Source organism: Dreissena polymorpha, chromosome 6 (genome assembly GCF_020536995.1).
Source record: "Dreissena polymorpha isolate Duluth1 chromosome 6, UMN_Dpol_1.0, whole genome shotgun sequence".
Lineage (NCBI taxonomy): Eukaryota > Metazoa > Mollusca > Bivalvia > Myida > Dreissenidae > Dreissena > Dreissena polymorpha.
The window spans coordinates 51,526,123-51,547,983 of NC_068360.1; the positions used below are offsets into that span (position 1 = coordinate 51,526,123).

Below are 21,861 nucleotides of genomic sequence, written 5' to 3' on the forward strand. Positions count from 1 at the left end.
TGGAGTCCGACGCTAACAAAAGTGGTAATCTGATACTGCAAAACAATAATGTTGCATATTTTAAATTCTAAGAGGATCCCCATTTACCATTATATCGAATGAAAAGTGCTTGTATAGTCACTTTTATCATATCCGGATTTTACTGGAAACACAGCTTGTCATTGTAAAGAATATAAAAATATACACCAACTTCGGTCGCAATTAGCAGTAATAATATGCTATTCTCACATGATATTTTTACATATTTAGAAACGGTGGAGGAATACCATTACAACGGTACCAAATAATGTATGGTCGGTTGGAAAAAATGTTGCTTGTAAAACCCCTTTTATCTTTCAATACATTGTTTTGTGTAAAAAATCATATCAATAGGCAGACTTTGGCCGCCCTAATATAATACTGATAAACACTATTATTTACATCGTTAGAAACCTTAGAAGATCTTCCTTACAACGGTAGCATTTTATTAATATCGAATTTATAATAATGTTTTTATAACCACTTTGACCTTTTCCGAGTTTTCCTTTAGGCATTTTGCTGTGTAAAAAAAGGCCGACTTTGACCGCGATTTACAGGCTAACTCTGACCCTGCCATACAATATTTTTAAATTGTTAGACACTTAGGAGGTTCTTCTTTCCAACGGTACCATTATAATTCATATCGGTTGACAGTTATAAAAAAAAAGACAACACGCATTCTTATATTAACGTATAACACAACTTTAAAAGATAAGTTGCTTTAAAGGGATCTTTTCACGCTTTGGTAAATTGACAAAATTGAAAAAAGTTGTTTCAGATTCGCAAATTTTCGTTTTAGTTATGATTTTTGTGAGGAAACAGTAATACTGAACATTTACCATGGTCTAATATAGCCATTATATGCATCTTTTGACGATTTTAAAACCTAAAAATTATAAAGCGTTGCAACGCGAAACGATTGAATAATTTGGAGAGTTCTGTTTTTGTCGTTAAATGTTGTGAAACTACGAAGATTGCTTATATAAGGTATAAAATACGACAAGTATGTGTACTAGGCGGAATAGCTCAGTAGGCTAAAGCGTTTTTACTTCAGGGCTCTGGCAGGACTCCAGGGGTCACTGGTTCGAAACCTGCTCTGGGCAATGTTCTTTTCCTTTTTTAAATTTTATTCTTGATTTTTTACTGAAGCCTTTACGATCCAATGTTTACATTTATCAATATAAAGCATTTAATGAATAAGTTAAAAAATGCCAAAATCTGTGAAAAGGCCCCTTTAAGGATAATTGATACACGACGACATTTTGTTTATATTTTTATTTTAGTCAGTTCCGAATCCTAAAACGTCATTGATATTTTTGTAATTTCAAACCCTAAAACGTCATCCTACGTTGTTCAACTCCAATAACCTGGGCGATGAAATAAACCATTAAGCGGAACCGGTAACCCATAAGTTGATATAGATAACGGGTGATGCCATGATGTTAATAAACGTGTATTATTTAATGTTTGAAAGAAAATTATCAAATCATATACAACCTAACTTAATGTACTTGATTAAAGTTCATACATGTATACAGTCATACTTATTAGCAATTAAGCCAAGCGGTTACGCATTTGACTGCAGATCCAAAGAGCCTCATTTTCTTCAATTGTTTTTTTCGCAACTAAATGTTCTTCTTAAAATACTTATATTATAAAAACATTTGATGTACATCATATATTGATAATCCTTTTGATGCATTATATATTATTTTTATGCACCTATTAAAAAACGGATTTTGGGGCAAAATCGGGGTTCGAAGTACCAATAATAAAGAGGGTTGAAGTCTCTAAACTGTTCAAATACGTTAATGTACGTACGTGAAGATAAATTGGAAAGCACATATAACTATATAATGTGAAAAACGTCGTTCAGAAAGAACCTTGGTACACAGTCAGCAGTACATGTATATGTTATATTTGATTAACCGTACACAACGTGTTTTTATTTTGCTTTTTTAACATTATCTTTGCATAATTACGTACAAGTAGACTTGTACAATCTGGCCAAAATATTTATTTAAAAAAATCACAATAATTATAATGTGTAATTGAATTTACTGGATACAATAGTTACGTTCTTTCATAAATCTTAACGTGTTTGTTTCTTTAATCCAACGTTTAGTTTGTTAACAATCATTTTTGCAACACAATATGAAACTACTACACCCCGATCAGAGATCTTTTAATTTGCAGTTGTTTGATGCCTATCCTTATCCTATGTGTTGTAACTTGTCATGCGCAACTCAATTATTTATAAAGATTTTCATAAGATAACACTAATTTGCAAACTTCTCAGCACAAACCTGTAAATTTAAAAAGAAAAATGAGTAAAATATGTGTTTAAAATGAACATTGAATTGCGCTTTTAGAACGAAAATGAATGGGCATAGATTTTATTCAAAATGTATGGTTATTTTTACCTATTTTAGCAACATTTTTATTTTGCTTTGTAAACTGTTGTTGTTTAATAATTGTATGCATGTCTCGATATAAAATTTTAGTTTATGGTGACCATGTCGACACAAATTATTTCCCAAAAAGTGTGTTCATTGTTACTATTAACATAGTTGCGATCTTTATTTTAAAACCAAATCTTAAGCAGGGGAATGGCCATGAATGAAAGATCGGGAAAAAAGGTATTCCATCCCTCATAATCATTGCGTGTAATATCGTGTAATTCCGGAATATGTTTGAGAGCCATGGACATCACAAACAAAGCAATACTAAATCGTCTCCACGACGTTCTGTTTGAGAAGTTGATGTCCATCGCATACAGCCGTCTACCGATATAAGGCGGACTCACGTTCTTATTATGAATCAATGGTAAGCGCCTTTTTATATAGATTATTCTTTTATTCAATCGACATCCGTATCAAACGATATAACCATGCGTCGTGTCTTATTACTGTTCACTGAATGTCAAATTATTTACCGTAATAGTTTAAATCATTAAAATGCGTGTGAAGACATTTTTTTAATTGTAATTCACGTTGTAAAAAGCTGCATAGCAGATCTCCCGATAAGTCGTTCTGTCCGTTTAAACAAACCGACGCATTCACTTAAAATTTTGCAAAAGGTTGTTAAATGTTAAAATCAACACATGTCATACCACGCTGTAAGGATAACTAGGTAGACACCCACTGTATGTAAATATATATGTTCGTATTATAAAATATTGGCTTAAAGTTGTTAATAGTAAACATATTATCATGCAAACTGTGTATAACCAAGCAATCAATATTTGTAATAAACGGTATAAAAATTGGGTATCTAATTTTAAAAAAGTAGTTAAATGATTATTGATTTTCTTATACATTCGAAAATGTAAATGCGGTTAGTACAAATTCGTTTTTATTTGAATTAAAATGTAGAATTATAGATACATTTAAACAAGAATGGTTTGGCAATATGAATAATAGTTCAGTTTTAGATATGTATATGGTACTCAAAACATCTCTAGAAAATGAAACGTACTTAGATTTACTGACAAAAAGAGAACTTCACTATTCTACTGCCAAACAGTTTGCGTACATACATACCCCAATGTAGTAACTTCCAAAGTTTTATGCCAGTGTTGTGACTTGCCTAGTGTGTATGCCAATTTCATGACTTACATAGTATGTGTGCCACTGTAGTGATTTGCATCGTTTGTATGCCAATGTAGTAACTTCCAAAGTGTTATGCCAGTGTAGTGACTTGCCTAGTGTGTATGCCAATTTCATGACTGACATAGTGTGTGTGCCACTGTAGTGCTTTGCATAGTTTGTATGCCAATGTAGTAACTTCCATAATTGTATGCCAGTGTAGTGACTTGCCAAGTGTGTATGCCAAGTTCATGACTTACATAGTGTGTGTGCCACTGTAGTGACTTGCATAGCGTGTATGTCAATGAAGTAACTAATTTAGTTTGTATGCCAGTGTAGTGACTTGCCAATTGCGTATGCCAATTTTATGACTTACATAGTGCATGTGCCACTGTAGTAACTTGCATAGTTTGTATGCCAATGTAGTAACTTTCATAGTTTTATGCCAGTGTAGTGACTTGCCTAGTGTGTATCACTGCATGCCAATTTCATGACTTACATAGTTGCGTGTGCCACTGCAGTGACATAGTTTGTATAAAAATGTAGTAACTAACTTAGTGTGTATGCCAGTGTAGTGACTCGCCTAATGTGTATGCCAATTTCATGACTTACATTGTGTGTTTGCCACTCCAGTGACTTGTATAGTGTTATGCAATGTTGTACCTTCCAAAGTTTTATGCCAGAGTAGTGACTTGCCTAGTGTGTATCACTGCATGCCAATTTCATGACTTACATAGTGTGTGTGCCACTGTATTGACTTGCATAGTTTTATGCCAATGTAGTAACTTCCAAAGTTTTATGCCATTGTAGTGACTTGCCTGGTGTGAATGCCAATTTTATGACGTACATAGTGTGTGTCACTACACTGTAGTGACTTGCATAGCGTGTATGTCAATGAAGTAACTAATTAAGTTTGTATGCCAGTGTAGTGACTTGCCAATTGTGTATGCCAATTTTATGACTTACATAGTGTATGTGCCACTATAGTAACTTGCATAGTTTGTATGCCAATGTAGTAACTTTCATAGTTTTATGCCAGTGTAGTGACTTGCCTAGTGTGTATCACTGCATGCCAATTTCATGACTTACATAGTGCGTGTGCCACTGCAGTGACATAGTTTGTATAAAAATGTAGTAACTAACTTAGTGTGTATGCCAGTGTAGTGAATCGTCTAATGTGTATGCCAATTTCATGACTTACATTGTGTGTTTGCCACTCTAGTGACTTGTATAGTGTTATGCAATGTAGTACCTTCCAAAGTTTTATGCCAGAGTAGTGACTTGCCTAGTGTGTATCACTGCATGCCAATTTCATGACTTACATAGTTTGTGTGCCACTGAAGTGACTTGCATAGTTCTATGCCAATGTAGTAACTTCCAAAGTTTTATGCCATTGTAGTGACTTGCCTAGTGTGTATGCCAATTTCATGACGTACATAGTGTGTGTGCCACTGTAGTGATTTGCATAGTTTGTATGCCAATGTAGTAACTTTCATAGTTTTTATGCAAGTGTACTGACTCGCCTAGCGTGTATGCCAATTTCATTACTTACATAGTGTGTGTGCCAAGGTAGTGACTTGCATAGTTTGTATGTCAGTGTAGTGACTTTCCTAGTGTGTATGCCAATTTCATGACTTACATAGTGTGTGTATTACATACGCAGGCGATAGTGTTAATGATGTTCGCAATAAAATTACGAGCGCAAGCTTTAGTTACTATGTGAGACCGATATAGCTATTACGTGCGCATGCGATACCTATTACTCGTACATGTGCACGCAAGAGTGATAACGTGCGCAATACTATTACCCACCGCTATTAAATGCATACACAAATTGACAAGAGTTGTGATGTAATCTGCATGCTATGAGTTCTTTTAAACTAACAGCGGTGACGAATACCACTGGGGCCGCCTTGCGCAGACGCCGAGCCTTTTCCGCATAGGTTGCAATATCTGAGATAAACTTAGTTCGTTATGCCAGTGTAGTGAATTGCCTAGTGTGTATGCCAATTTCATGACTTACATAGTGTGTCTACCACTGTAGTGACTTGCATAGTTTGTATGCCAGTGTAGTGACTTTCCTAGTGTGTATGCCAATTTCATGACTTACATAGTGTGTGTATTACATACGCAGGCGATAGTATTAATGATGTTCGCAATAAAATTACGAGCGCACGCTTTAGTAACTATGTGAGACCGATATAGCTATTAGGTGCGCATGCGATACCTATTACTCGTACATGTGCACGCAAGAGTGATAACGTGCGCAATACTATTACCCACCGCTATTAAATGCATACACACATTGACAAGAGTTGTGATGTAATCTGCATGCTATGAGTTCTTTTAAACTAACAGCGGTGACGAATACCACTGGGGCCGCCTTGCGCAGACGCCGAACCTTTTCCGCATAGGTTTCAATATCTTAGGGCAATATGGTTTAAATTCACGTACTATTTCACAACTTCATCATTTTCATAAATATACAGACTTTTTATTTAAGACTCAAAAGAATAATATAGCGTATATACAATTATAGTATTGTCAAAAACATCAAATCAATCATAGTGTTGACAACACTCGGATGACCTGGTAGAGTTAAACAATTTTCTAGCTGAAGATGTCTCAAATTTTAGTTGCGTATAGTTTTCATTTACATGGTTATTTTATTAGGAAAATTCAAGTTCGACTGCAGACGTCTATCGAAAAACGGACCTTATGATGAGTTTTTCCTTAAGATACCTATTTAAAAACGTTTCTATATTTGAAGTATCCGTTAATTATATTTAAGATATGCAATCAATTAAATGTAAATGAAATATTTGGAAATATCTGTCATTCAGCGAGTGACCTTCATTTATAAACTTAACAGGCTGCATCGTCGAATGAGCAACCAACTATACAAGATACATATGTACATTAATATACAATATGAACTTAATCCGTAATAACTCATAACAATTAGTTACTGTATTTATTCTTGATTTTCAGATACATGTATATTTATTCGATTATGTATATTAATCAGTAAAATGGAATAATTGTCAAATAGTCAAATAATATCAATCTGTAATTCAATTCTATCTTCAATTGTATAGAAATAATGTATAAGTGTAAAAAAGACAGAATAGCCAAAACATCAATTATTATTCAACTAAAACTGATTTTTTAATATTTATTTATTGACTGTTGAATCTTTTGAATTCGAATGAACAAACATTTTGCGCAATACATATGCAATTTTTAAAACTAGCCCAGGAAGTTATATTTATGACAAGAGATTTTAATTTAAAAAAAAATAGACAATGCTCATCTAAGATATCTGATTCATTTTAAACAGTAACTTTATACTACATAGAGCAAAATGATTAGAAAGGTACACTGTATTTGATAAATAACTAAATTGGTAAAAAAAGCAACTAAACTGAACAGTCGTTAAACATAAGCTACACAAAAGAGTCACTGATCAGAATCAAGAAATAATTTTTGCGCACACATTTAGTAATGAAGCTTCATATTGTATTTTTTTTAATGAGGCCAGCAGTAGTTGTACACAATATTTGATTCACATAATTTCATAGTTGAGCAGGTTATTTTATATTATATATTTATTAAAGCAGTCAACAAAGCCTCATCCTTGAAAAGAAGCAATTTATTGCAGCATATAGTAAAGCGACCAGTGTGCCATGACACTGGTATAAGGTAACAACATATTTTGTTTTTGTTGAGAATTTTCAGTCATAATACGGTTTTGTTTCAATGTTTTATTACTGTCCATGACATGAATTGTAAGTCTTCAACTTGATGCACATTCTCTTCACACAGATGTATTCCAGAAAGTAGGCTTTAAGGTGGTCGCCTTTAGTGCTGCTCTAGATGGGGAACTGATCATGTGAGTCAGTGGTTCCCATCTCCAGGGCGTCTGGCCTATTCATGGGCGCTGGCAGTGACTTTGGCGCTACCAATCGAGCCAACTGAAGGGTGAGCACCTGTTTCAGCAAGATCCTCTTCCTGCATTTTCCAAGAGCACTGCACTTAAAAACTGACACAAATACTTCATGAAATTTTCAGTTTTTTTCAGTTTTTGCCTTATATTAAGACACTGAAGATATGAACATCAGATTCTGTAGTAGAACCAAAGATGCACACTTGTTGAAAATAAACCCTTTTCTTTTTAAAGTAAAAAAGGGTAATAATTATAATTAATTGCCAGGTCAGAGTGATGGGCCTTTTTTGAAGGGTGAAGCTAATGATGGTGTACTAATGATAAATCACATAAAGTAAAAATACATATGTCACTGCCAGCGTATATTGCGTATGTGTGTGACAGAGAAAATCATCAAAAACTTATTTTTAATATGAATATTAAATATCACACACTATGACAACACATACTATTCTTTGTATAATTTATATGTACATTATGTAAGTTGCTGCTAATATGGGATCCCCACCAGGATTTGAACCTGGATTTCCTCTCCATATGGAAAGGTGTGTTTGCTTACACTATAAGGATTTTTCCAGTAACAGCAATATTGTTTACAATTATTTCTGTCAACTACATTAACTATTATCAACTAGTATAAAAATGTAAAACAAACAGATAAAGTCAATTACATGTACATGTGTACAAAGAACACGTGCTTGGAAAGTGGAATTATTTTATCCCAAATTTATTCAAAAAAGAATAATGAACAAAAACATTATTTAGCTTAATAATAAAATTAACAATAATGTTACAGATATTAACACTTGAATTGTTCTTTTCAAAGTTTCCATGATAAATTAATAAAGAATACATCAAAATTTACATTGGCCTATGTTGTTACTGATGACTCAAGGGAAAACAATTTTTAAATTTTCAACATCTAAACAGTTGCATGTACTCGTCACTATATACCTACCAAGCAGTTAAAGTGTGCTGGTTTATATTCGCCGGCTGAATGCCCGTTTCTTACATCACAAGCTGACTGTTGACTATCATCTTCTGTATGTAGTTGTAGCCTTGAGGAAGCCATCATTGGTGGTGGAACCCGAGAAGTAAGCACACAACTACTCCGCAGGGAATCCTGATATCTGTTAGAAGTCAAGCCAGGTGGCTTGACAAAGGTGATGGGGCAATGCACATCTGTAATTGTTATGTTTAAGTTTATGGTTTATACAATATGAATATTAAACACCGCACTAATAACTGAAATCAAACACAGTTTGAACTGGATATATATACGTGTATATGCTTGCTTATTTGCTGTTGTTAGTCCAAACATTTACAAATGAAAAATGAAATAATTTCATGTGATGTTGCAACTCCAGCAATCATCTGTATCTGAGATGTCTTCTGTGCCTTGAAGCCACAATCAATCCAACATTAATTTTTATTACAAATAAATCGCCAGCTATTAAGTCTATGACAGTTATACCTTGAAGTAATTAATCATCTAAACGCTTCATACATTTTTAAACCAAACCAATAAACTTTTCTTATCAATGCCTTATAACAGTACATGAACTAACTACAAGAAGAGAATCTAAAATAGCAACAACTACTGACTACCAAAAATGTCAAAACATATTAAAAAACTCAACATTGGAGTGTTTTGGACAAGTTCTTCTTCGGATAAAATAAGGAAAGTGAAGTTTATGCATTTACTCATATACATGTACTACTGTACATATTTTTCTTAAATATTTAACTTATGGCACGTAATATATATTCAAAATAAAAAATGCTTAAACTATTTGTCTCGAATCATAAGAAACATTAAAAACATTTACTAACACATGTTCCATATAGGTGAAAGTACAATACAAAAATGTGAGGTTTTAGTTCACTCCTATTAAAATATAATAACATTATGAACAGCTCAACTTAATAATGGCCTCACGGTGACACATGCATATATAACAAGTATTTATTTATTTTGTTATAAAATGTACCTTGTTGGAATGATATGCCACACTCTTTAAAAGGCAAACTATTTTCGGCTTGTCAGATCCGAGCCCAATCTTTGCACAGCAGCTACCTCATGACTCTCAATCACATCTCAGATGATCTGTCCTCTGACAAAGTGCCGGAAGGCTGTTTGGGCTAACCATGGCGACTTTACGCCAAATCGAACGTAGCTGCCTAGAAGGTAACCGATGCAGACTCATTACTGTACATGTAACAACATGACATAAGAAAACAGATTGAGCCACATACATTAATTTTAAAATATAAACATTGTGACTGTCACTGTCATCCAACTTGTGCATGTGAGGTTGATCAACCAGTTCCAAAATAATAGAACTAGTTAGATGTATATGTGAACCTTTTTTTTCAACATGTTTCACACCAAAGAATACCTTGCTCCATGCTGTTTTGCACCCCCATATGTCTCAGTTCAGGTTCTTGGCCATCTGGATCAACATCATGGTCATGGACAATGCAGTCATCAAGAACTGTGTAAATAAAAAGTAATATCTAATATAACCGTCACCAAATGTGGACAGTGTAAAGTCACACTGAGGAGAATGTAACCTTCGAATGGGGACATGCACAATACAATGACATGTATATAGCATTGTTTGAGTACATTTTAAGTCTTGTTAACTGTTGGTTTTGTACCATCCTTTTAAATGTCAATAACTGGCACATATTAAAGAAACAAACTTTGCTCAGCTGCACTCTAGAGACAATGCCAACCCCTTAACCAATACAGACATTTTAATTCCTTGAATTGCCATGACCTTGTAAACATTTAAAAAGAATTGTTATAGGCATGAGTCATGATGACTCATAGTTTAAAGAGACTTATCTATGAAGCAATATAACAACTATCCAACAAATGCATCACATACTAATATTAAAATAGACAAGTGTCCCAAAGACAAGGGTTCCCACTTTTGTCTGAAAACTCCAATAATGTAAAAAATAACTATTATTAAAAACAAAGCATTAAGTTTGAATACCTGATTTACTATGTGGTAGACATGTAGAAACAATGAAAATAATGACATGTATATGCATATGTGTAACAAAATTAAAACTGTAGACATTCTATTCTTTTGATAAAGGTAATTTAAGGCAAAACAACAAAGCAAACCATCAGTATTTTTGGTTTCATGTAATCATTCCTATATGTAACAGTTGCCAGCACTCAGAACACAATTGTGCTTGAAGTCCACAGGCAAAAAAATAAACATTTATATTCATAAATAATTTTACTGCTGCATTTCTTGATTACAATTATACATTTAGCTGTTGGTAAATATCAATTCCTTCTTTATTTGAATCTAACTTGTGAATGTGGGGTTTATGGACAAAGTCCCTATAAACTGAACTAGCCTGAGTGAGGTACATGAAATCTTTGTTTTTCAAAAGGTTTCACAGAAAAGAATACCTTGATCTATGTAGTTTTGAACTCCATGCATCAGTTCTGGATGTAGGCCATCTGGTTCAACATTAAAGTCATGGACACTGCAGTCATCAAGAACTGTATAATATAAAAAGTAATATCTTATCTAATTATGACAGTAAAAAGTCAAACTGAGGACAGTGTAGCATTCTAATAGGGACATTCAATGCGGTGAAGTTCTATGTGACCCATCCTTTTCAATTTAAGTAAATAACTGGCACATATTGCAGATAAAAGTTTTTATAAGCCCCACTTTAAAGACAAATTTAATCCCTTAGCCAACAATATACATGGCACAGACAAATTCATTCGTTGAAAAGCCTAAGACCTTATAAACATAAGATAAAACTTGTTTACGCATGCCACAATGTTCAAAGAGAATTGACTACATAACAAAATGACAAATATCCAAAAAATTGTCACAGATTCAAACAGGAATATGTCCAAATGACACAGGTGCCCTACATTCCACTTATGTCTGAAAACTCCAATAATGTCAAAACCTGTATTATCATTACTCACATAGCCTTAAAATATAGCTTTCAGTTATAATTTCTAATTTCTGATTGTCTCAGTGGTAACATGTTTGATTTTGTTACCAAAAAAGTATATAGTTCGGTTCAAAATTCCTTGGACCAGTTTTATTAAATATAGTAATTAAAGTATCAGGCTACATGTACATGTATGACAGATTTTCACACAATAGCATTCATAATGCCTTCAAAAATTTACACACTTCTTAATACAAAGTACTAATTCACAGGGCTTTTTTCCCTGTTTTTGTGGAGCGGCCTTGGCCCCAACCCTCATTATGTGAAAAAAGAGTTGCAAACAGTTCAAAATTGTGAAAAAATGAGTCAAAAACTGTTCAAAATTGTGAAATAATGAGTTGTGAACTTTCTAAAGTTTTGAAAATGTCAGTCACAAACTTCTTGAAATTGTGAAAATTTGAGTCGCCAATTTCTCAAATTTGTGAAAAACGTCCATTCTCACAGAAGGAAAAAGCCATGATTCAGCTATCTATGATGTATGTGGTTTTATCACCATGATCCATACAAATTATTTATACCTCAAAGTCCTCACTTCTTTGAGTATTGCAGACTGCCTGAGCTAGGTAATGTAGTCAAGTGGCTTTCCCCAAGCTCCAACATCAGTGTATAAAGCAAACTTGTCCTGAAGATTTAAAAATTTATTACTAAAACACATAAAAAATACAAATTAATACTCATGAACTTAATGAAGAGCTTGAAAACTGTATAGATCTGATTTCCAATTAATTAATTATGCTGTAATAGCTTGCATAGTGTGTACTGTGTAGTGACTTGCATAGTATGTACTGGCTTGCATAGTGTGTACTGTGTAATGACTTGTATAGTGTGTACTGGCTTGTTGCAAAGTGTGTACTGTGTAGTGACTTGTATAGTGTGTACTGCCTTGTTGCATAGTGAGTACTGTGTAGTGACTTGAATAGTGTGTACTGTGTAGTGACTTGCATAGTATGTACTGGCTTGCATAGTGTGTACTGTTTAGTGACTTGTATAGTGTGTACTGGCTTGTTGCATAGTGTGTACTGTGTAGTGACTTGTATAGTGTGTACTGGCTTGTTGCATAGTGAGTACTGTGTAGTGACTTGAATAGTGTTTCCTGGCTTGCATAGTGTGCACTGTGTAGTGACTTGCATGTGGAGTGTGTGTACAAACACTCAAGCCACTAGAGCCTGCATTGTCATGAGTTATCACTTTGGGAGCCACCAATTAAAGCCTCTATAACGCTCAAAGTCAATGAAAATTTTGTAAAGTATTTCGTAAAATAAAGTTAACACCTTAACATTCAGTGTTCCTTATAGCAATAGCCACAATTTCAACGCTGGATATGGTATGATTATATAGCTTTTGTAGATACAAAATGCTCCTTTTTATTTATTTGTGACACAATTAATTCCATGTTATTAAATGGAAATAAATATGTAAATCAAGAATAAAAACGAGCATTTGTTATCTACAAACATCTATTTTACCAGACCACGTCTGGCGTTGAAATTTCGGCTATTTCCATAAGGAACAATGGTTTTTAATTGATTAGCTTTATTTTACGAAATATTGTACGAAATTTTTGTTCATTTTGAGTAGCACTGTTTCTTTAAGCATTGATAAATATAACAATGTAATTTCATGTATTTCATGAAGAAAGCAAGTTAAAAGATCCCCCAAAAGGGCAGTAAATGAAACCAGTAGATAAAAATTACTAGTAGCATATACTACAGCTACAGAGCATTTTAGGTCAATTTAGTATAACCCTTCATTCTTAAAACTAAGTTAGTATCAAACAACAATCTAGTATTTCAGGAAGTGTTATGCCAGTGATTTTTTTTAGTGATTATCAAATTAGAATTGAGTACTAACTTTATAACTGCATTTCTTGTATAAACAGAATGATGAGAGGGGAACGCTACCTTAGAGTGGGTAGAGTTTTTCATTAGATACAGTGGCATAAATAAAATTAACCAAATAAAGTTAATAAACATATTTCAATTTAAAATTGAATCAAAGTTCAGAACAATCATTGCCTTCAAATGCACAATAAGCTTGTTTTAAAGCAACTATTAGTTTTCAACTGAACATACAAGTTAAATTGACAGTTGGTTTAAAGAACATAACCCTAATAAACGATGGAAGAAATCTACATCAGTACTTGTTTATTTATTGCTTATGGAAGCATTTTCTTCGTCATTAAATGCTCTCATGTCTGCTTTCAAGTTTTATTGTCATTTTAATCTGATTATTTTGCAAATAACTGATAGGAAGGATCAAATGTACATACTTTAATATACCAGATATGTTTACAATGCTACTAGCACTGTCTTTTAAAAATGCCTACAGATTTTATCGCTATGTATTAGACCGGGAAAAACTATTTCTTTACATTCACATTATTGACTTTCTGAACAATGTAGCGAAGAGCTAAAAATCTAGTTTCAAGCTCTTTAGTATTAGTTATCTTTATTAAGACAGCTTCCCATTTTCTTGCGCTCATATTTGCTGTGCTCTTATTTGTTGCAACACAGTAAATATGGCTCAAGGATTGATACGGACAGGATTTTGTCAATTATTACAGATCAAACTGCTTAACGTGACTAATTAGTAAGTTTTTTGATATCAATTTAAAAAAAAAGAGTTTTAGACAAATAAAATTGATTGCTTACTCAAAAACACAGTTCTGTAGCTAAATGCAACATGCAGCATATTACACAATTCCATGAAAAATAATCTACAGGGTTTAAATACTTACCTTTCCGTTGCTAACTTCAAGTAGGCAATGGACTGGTCTCACGCCTGGCTTGGATACTATAACGTCACAGCTTTTCGATCTGCAGTTTAAAAATAACAATATTGTTTGGATTTCAAAACATGTTTCAAATTAAATAGCGACATTTCATTTATAGATGATATTTACTGTATTATTGATTGCTCAGCACACAAAAAATCATAGTGTCAAATTTAAGTTCAAGTATTCTATACAACCCATGCGAAAGACATCGGACCTCGGACATTGCCGATAAAATTTGCTGAGGTCCTGTATTATTCCCGACATTGTCGGACCTTGTGTCCGACCATAAATAAATTGTGTGTTTTGGTAAAACAATGAAAACGAAACTAGAATATGAACAAATATCGATTTCAATGTTCAAAACCAAAATATGACCAGTATTGATGCTAATGTTAAGAACTTTATAAACACAAATGTCCGCCATTTTATGCAAGCGCTTATGAAAAGTGAATTTTTGGATGGGATCATCGCCATTCCCATGGATGGGACGCAAATTGCGTCACTTGATTTACGCATGTTAAGTGGGAATGATCCCATTGAATGTGCGAGCATATTCATATTCACTGGTCATATTGGGTTATAACGACCAATCAATGAGCGACTTTAATTTAATTTATTATTCATAAATTTACGTATTCTGTGTATAGTTTCAGTGTGTTAATAATATCTCATTGTGTGCATTAATGCCGATGTATTTTTTTATTTTAAAATACTACATGTACCGAGTTGCACAATATAGTTACGGCACATGGTCTGTTTTGACACTCACGCTTAAACCTTTTCCATGCGTGGCACTCATCTCTGTCAGCAAAAATTACGCGCTCTTATTAAAACACAGGCTTTAAATGGCATCATGTGTTATTCAGTTCTAAAAATGGACATGATGAAATATACTTCTATTTAAATTAAATTGTTACCACATGCAATTTGTAACGGGTATTGTTTTCACAACTTACTTGCCATAAGTTATTCATTGCTATAAACCATTTGCATTTAATTTCTCATAAGGAACAATGATTGTTTAAGTAATTGTTTATGGTGAAAAGGTGCGATGATAACCGACACCGTCTTTCTTATACTGTTTAATTACCATTGGATATTGCATAAATTTCAAAACTGTGATTTTTTGTAAATCAATCTGCAATAAACGCTAACTTCAAGACTGACGTCGATCAAAAATAATGATCGCCAGTTTAAGGGGCCTTTTCACAGATTTTGGCATGTTTTGAAGTTTGTCATTAAATGCATTATATTGATAAATGTAATCATTGGATCTAAAAAGCTCCAGTAAAAAAATCAAGAATAAAATTTTAAAAAATGGAAAAAAGTAGCCTGCAGCAGGGCTCGAACCAGTGACCCCCGGAGTCCTGGAGTAAAAACCAATTAGACCGCTCGACCATCCTGCCAAGTAAGTATGAGAGACGTATTTAATCATTTATAATTTATCTGCATAGTTTCACAAAATTAAACTACAACAGAACTCTCCAAATTATTCAATCGTTTCTCGTTGCAACGCTTTATAATTTTCAGGTTTTTAAATCGTCAAAAGATGCATTTAATGGCTATATTAGACCATGGTAAATGTTCAGTATTACTGTTTCCTCACAAATATCATAACTAAAACGAAAATTTGCGAATCTGAAACAACTTTTTTCAATTTTGTCAATTTACCAAATCGTGAAAAGCTCCCTTTAACCATGCCCTTATGATACGCATTCTCGTTACCGATTGGACGCTTTGGCGACTGCAAAGTTACCCTAGAAGTGTTTGTGGTGCATCTTTGTCAGCATACATGGCTGTGTAATGTGACTATTATTCGATATGAGACAACAATATGAGTGCGGATTATCGGACGTCCGAGTGCCTTCTGCAATTTGTTTAGAAAACGTTATACTGCCGATTTTTGGCGTAATTTACGGCCGGAAGTGCTGACTAAACGGGCATAAATTTAATTATTTTATTGTATTTAGATTTGTAAAACAGTGTGAACGTCAGAACGATAAAAAAAACTAAACACTGTATTTTTATTGTTTGTTTAAAGCAGAATAAAGTCCGGTAAAATGCGGTGAGGTCCGGTACATTTTAAAAGTTATCGGACCTCATGTCCGGTAAAATTTGTTTGTCTTTCACATGGGTTGCTATATTTGATCTTTATTTAAGCAACAATGTTTTATAATATTTTAAGCGAAATATGTTATATTATACATTGAAAATATTTATATGTGCTTTATTATTTGCCAAAATTCAATTTTGATAATCATTTTGATTTTTATGCTATTGCATGCACTGTGGGGTAATGCAAATTGGTGTTTTTTGATTATCAGGACCAGGACATGTATATTCAGTATCAGACAAGTAGGCTTTGAAGGTAGCCAGTCCTGTTGACCGTCCATTCCCAACAGTAAAGGTCAGTAAAGGCCTGAAGGGTTTTTGCTAATGAAAATCCATTCGGGCTAGTGGGAACAATTTAAACATTTATATAGTCGGGCTACTAAGAAATTTTACTTTTTATATATGTGTATAAGAATTTGGGCTAATACTTTAAAATCTGAATATCGCACACTGTATCAGTATATGAAACATAGCAGCAAATAGGACACAACGACTTAAATTTTCATCTCACAAAATGACTAGAAGACTTTGATCACATTATAACTTTAATGCATTGTAGTTAGTTCAGTTTTAGATAATCAATATTTTATGTTTTGCTTATGTGGCATCTCTATAAAACCTTTAACAGGGTATATCTATTGCTGTCATTCAAAAGCATTAGATGATCCTTAAAATGACTGCCAAAAAAAATTAAATAATGTTATGTACACATACTTTCCTATCAAATAGTATGGATTAACCAATGGAAATCTGTTGCTATCTTCTTCAGTTCATGTCTATTATCTCTATCTTCTCAGTAATCGAGAATTGTTTATGTTTGCGTGTGACAGTATTACTCATAGCCATTTTTGCGATGTATTTCGTGTACAGAGTCAGAATGACCAGTTGCGAAATTTAACGATTTATAGTACAGTATACTGCCATTATAACCTGTGCAGGGACACTAATTAGTTATTTCTTAAATGTTAAAAACAACCCCAGCTGTGTGCAATCAACACAGTCAGTAATCAACTGTTTTCATGCTTCATTGCGTGCCATAGTATGCCGCAAAATATAGGGTGTTAATACTAGCTAGAAACGGTTTTCTGCTTAAGTTAGCGAATTCTCAGATTTAAACGTCATTTAGTTATCATGCTTGTTGGATTTTCGGAAGCAATAGCTGAAGCACGATATACCGGTCAGCGCGATTTACCGGTCTGCGATATATGAGCGTTGCAGTGTACTTTAAACAATCTTGGTTGAGTTCCAACAGATGATGCTTCATGCCAAATATCTATTAAAGCCTCAGACCTTGCAGTTTTAGAGATTTTTTTTTCATTTCGGTTGGCATGCAATTCTTTAAAAAAAACTTTCACTCTTGGCAATTTACATCAAGACTTGCCCATCGATTTAGTAGGAGATGTCATTTAAGTACAAATGTTGACGGAAAAAGACAGGTTATAAAAGCATAGATGAGCTAAAAAATAACCGTTTTTTTACAATTGGGAATTTTGGGGTATGAATTGGGAAAAACTATGCATATTTGGCATTGCGAAAGGATCCGACTATCGGACCCATGAAGGCAGTAGAAACAGGCCTCAGGCAATTCATCAGGCAGTTAGAGCACAGTCAATTTCGGGACAGACGGATCAACTAGTAGTGGGGGTGTAAAAAGGGCCATTTAGAGGAAACATTTCTTTATTAATAAGTACCTTTTTCGTCCATGGATATGGTCCTGCACCATAATTATACACAACTTCTTCTCTGCACGAGAGATGACACTGGCACAGTCACCTGTAGCGTCTGACCAGTGGCAGAATGTCACGGAGGGCAACGAAATACAAGCTTGGTAGACCCTCCTCCTCAAAGCACTGCACTTTGCAATTGGGGTGTGTGGAGTCATTTACAAGCCTTCCAAAACTGCCAACTTCTGTAGTTCCATCAAACCTAATTGAAAGAGAAATAAACAATAACAGATTTGTAAAAGTTAATCAATATATATATATTTAACCATATAGTATAAAATAATATATATAAATATTTTATATTTATATGCAAGTCACTACAGTGGCACATACACTATGTAAGTCTTGAAATTGGCATACACACTAGGTCAGTCACTACACTGGCATAAAACTATGGAAGTTACTACATTGGCATACAAACTATGCAAGTCACTACAGTGGCATATACACTATGTAAGTCATGAAATTGGCATACAAACTAGGCGAGTCACTACAGTGGCACACACACTATGTAAGTCATGAAATTGCCATACACACTAGGTGAGTCCCTACAATGGCATACAAACTAAGCTAGTTACTTCATTGGCATACAAACTATGCAAGTCACAACAGTGGCACAAACACTATGTAAGTCATGAAATTGGCATACACACTAGGAAAGTCACTACGCTGGCATACAAACTATGGACGTTATAACATAGGCATAAAAACTATGCAAGTCACTACAGCGGCAGAAACACTAGGCATGTCATGTAATTGGAATACACACTAGGCAAGTCACTACACTGTCATACAAATTAAGTTAGTTAGAACATTGGAATACAAATTATGCAAGTCACTACAGCTTACAAACTACTCCTATAAATATATATCGACCTCATATCGTTGAATGTCCATTTACAATAGTATCGTTTTAACAAGTAAAGAAAAGTAGGAAGCTTTAACGGCTGCAAACAATGCAGATGATCATGCAAGAGTCACTTAATATAAAATATAAACATTATTTTACTAGTTGCATTACAATAAAGTTAATAAAAACTTACAAGTAATGCTATTCCAGACCTAAAGACACTATCATTGTTCCATACCAATTGTACAATATGGCACTGTGTCAATTGAAAATTGCATTGTGTAACGTCATTGGTCGGTTATAAATAACTTGTTTCTCTAAACATAGGATTATACGAAGGACTAGACGAAATTAATACCAGGAATGCCTAATTGATTTTTGGTTAGAACTTTAATCTTGCCATGTGTGTTATTAATATTATCATGTGTGTTTACTAATATTATTAATTATATTATACTTATTTTTTGTATTTCATTAAGAAATATATTATGTAGACCTGTTTATTAACTGATTTTAGCAAAAGATAAGGGCATGCAGACATAGAACTGCTGTATATTTTCGGTCAAAGTCAAAGCAGTTCTTTATTTGAAAGTAACAGATAAATACAATGTGTGTGTAATTATTTTTTTTCCTCAAAATGTATAAAAAGTTATATTTTGAAATAATTCTCACACTTTTTAGGGGCTATCAGTGTCATTTATGTATGCACGGTTAATGATGGGAATGCTGTGCTGCTGGGGCAGCTGAAGTTTCACCTTTGTTTATTTTACTAATGATAATTTAATGTATTAGCAAAGATTAAACAAGAAAAAGTGAACTGCAGCTTGAAATCAATTTATTTTTATTATTTTAATTATTTTGACTTAGCCTAGATCAATTTTTTATTTTTATTTTAATAATTATGACTTACATGTAGCCTACGAACATGAATTGATCGGAAAGATTGAAATGTAAGCCGATTCGTCATATGATCCAATTTTGCAGAAAGTAGATCCCGCCTTTGCGTTATCGTAAATACGTACCCTTGCGCGTTGTTACAGTACACTGAAGAAATTCAAGAATAGAAGTTCGCTTTTCATGGTGGATTCCAGAAGTCATTTAAGATAACCAAAGCAGATCTATATTGTTGATATAAGATATTTCTTATCCAGGTAAAAACATATTTTTATGGACTCAGTAGCTCTAGATTATATATACATAAATAAAACATTGAATTAATGCCTATAAACTATAAGCTATTAGTACAGAGTTTAATGTAATATAATGGAAGTTTTAAACATTTTTCGATTTTCTCCCTGTGTTTCAATATTTTTATGTGGATGGTAATATATAGATATAAAACAGATATTTTTGTGTATGTATCCTTTGAATCGGACACAATGGCCTGCATTTAAATTTTCACAAGAACAAAATTTTAACTACAAGCCAATATGGATTATTTTAAAATGAGTTGTTTTCTGTTCTTAATTTTAAACAATTGAGTTTCGGCTAGTTTTTCAATGTCAATATAGTGAATACGTATATTGTATGTATGCAATATTACAGCAGCTCAAAATGTTAATCTTAAATTTATATACATGTATATTCGGTTGATTTAAAATCCAGTCATTAAACATATGGTATACACCACCGCGCTTGAACTGTGACATACGTTCCTCTTTTTTCTATCTCACTATCTCGGTATTGAATCATATACATTTTCTTAATGAGTATATCTGGAACTATATACTTGTTTATATAAAGAAATAATAATGTTTAAATCAAAGGCAGATATCTGATTTTCAAAGAAATTGTATATCTCTGTCATACATCTTTAAAATTTCTAATTAACGTCTCCTGAGTAATTAACCTTACAATTCACAAAGTTTTCTTAAGATTTTATATGTGGAAATAACCTTTATAATTATCTTCAGATAATAAAATTCAATAAAGAAATGTGTTTTAAGCAAAAGGCATAACTGACAGGATTTCTATAAAAAACAAGCAAATTCTTAAGAGTACATATCCCCAGCCAATATGCTTCTGGACACTCATACCAAGTTGCAATGAAATCCGCCAAAACACTTCCAAGATATGGCTCCGGACACACAAAAAAGCATTTTTTAAAGATACAAAGGGCCATAACTCTGTTATTAAACATACATGCCAGACGTCCCGATCTTGGCAGGACAGTCCTGTTTTTGGGGTGTTTGTCCGGTGTCCTGATGTGACACAATTTTTACCGACATTCGTAGAAAATGACATAATGTTCTATAAGGTCACAATAAAATTCGCAGTTAAAGCCCCGTCTAGCTTAAATTACCATCGCTAATCCCTTTATCGCCCCCTTATTAACAAACGATATCTACTAGTCGAGAGTTCCAGAGTTGTTTTTGACACCTTATCAGTACTCTATCGGCAAATTATTGATTTTAATCGGGCATTTACACCAGGGTGTTTATATGATAGGGGTCGCTAATTGCTAGCGATAGATGCATCATAGTGAATTAAAAGCCGAATGCATTTGTATTTCATGGCCCAAATCAAGTCCAAAGATTCTTTTACACATTATTCTGTGTATTATACCAGCTGAGGCTAAAAAACCTGTCAAAACACCAGTTTGTATATCAAGCAAATCGAGCGCTGACCAATACACATTGAAGTTTGATATAAATTTATACTTAAGTTTTTTGACTGATTTTCAGAAATCAACTTGTACCTATTGCATCAATCTAAATTTAGAGTTAATTGATGATTGGTTGAATAAAACAATGCTCGATGCGCGCACATCGCATTGAACAATTACGCATGCCCCTGTCCCAAATTGAAGTCAAATAGAGGCATGCCCCTCATTTCACATTATTGAT

General features: G+C 33.5%; 1 long non-coding RNA gene across 2 annotated transcripts; it reads right to left on the minus strand.

Annotated features, from left to right (window-relative positions):
- Positions 1-10,986: 10,986 nt before the first annotated feature.
- LOC127833962 (uncharacterized) lies at positions 10,987-18,287 on the minus strand. 2 transcript variants are annotated; one of them, XR_008027701.1, is made up of 4 exons: positions 18,133-18,287; positions 14,291-14,369; positions 12,086-12,175; positions 10,987-11,080 (listed from the first exon to the last, which is right to left on the minus strand). It is a non-coding gene; the product is annotated as an uncharacterized LOC127833962 (long non-coding RNA). The 2 variants fall into 2 exon arrangements; XR_008027700.1 differs by having other exon boundaries at positions 11,016-11,080; positions 12,072-12,175.
- Between the last annotated feature and the right edge of the window lie 3,574 nt (positions 18,288-21,861).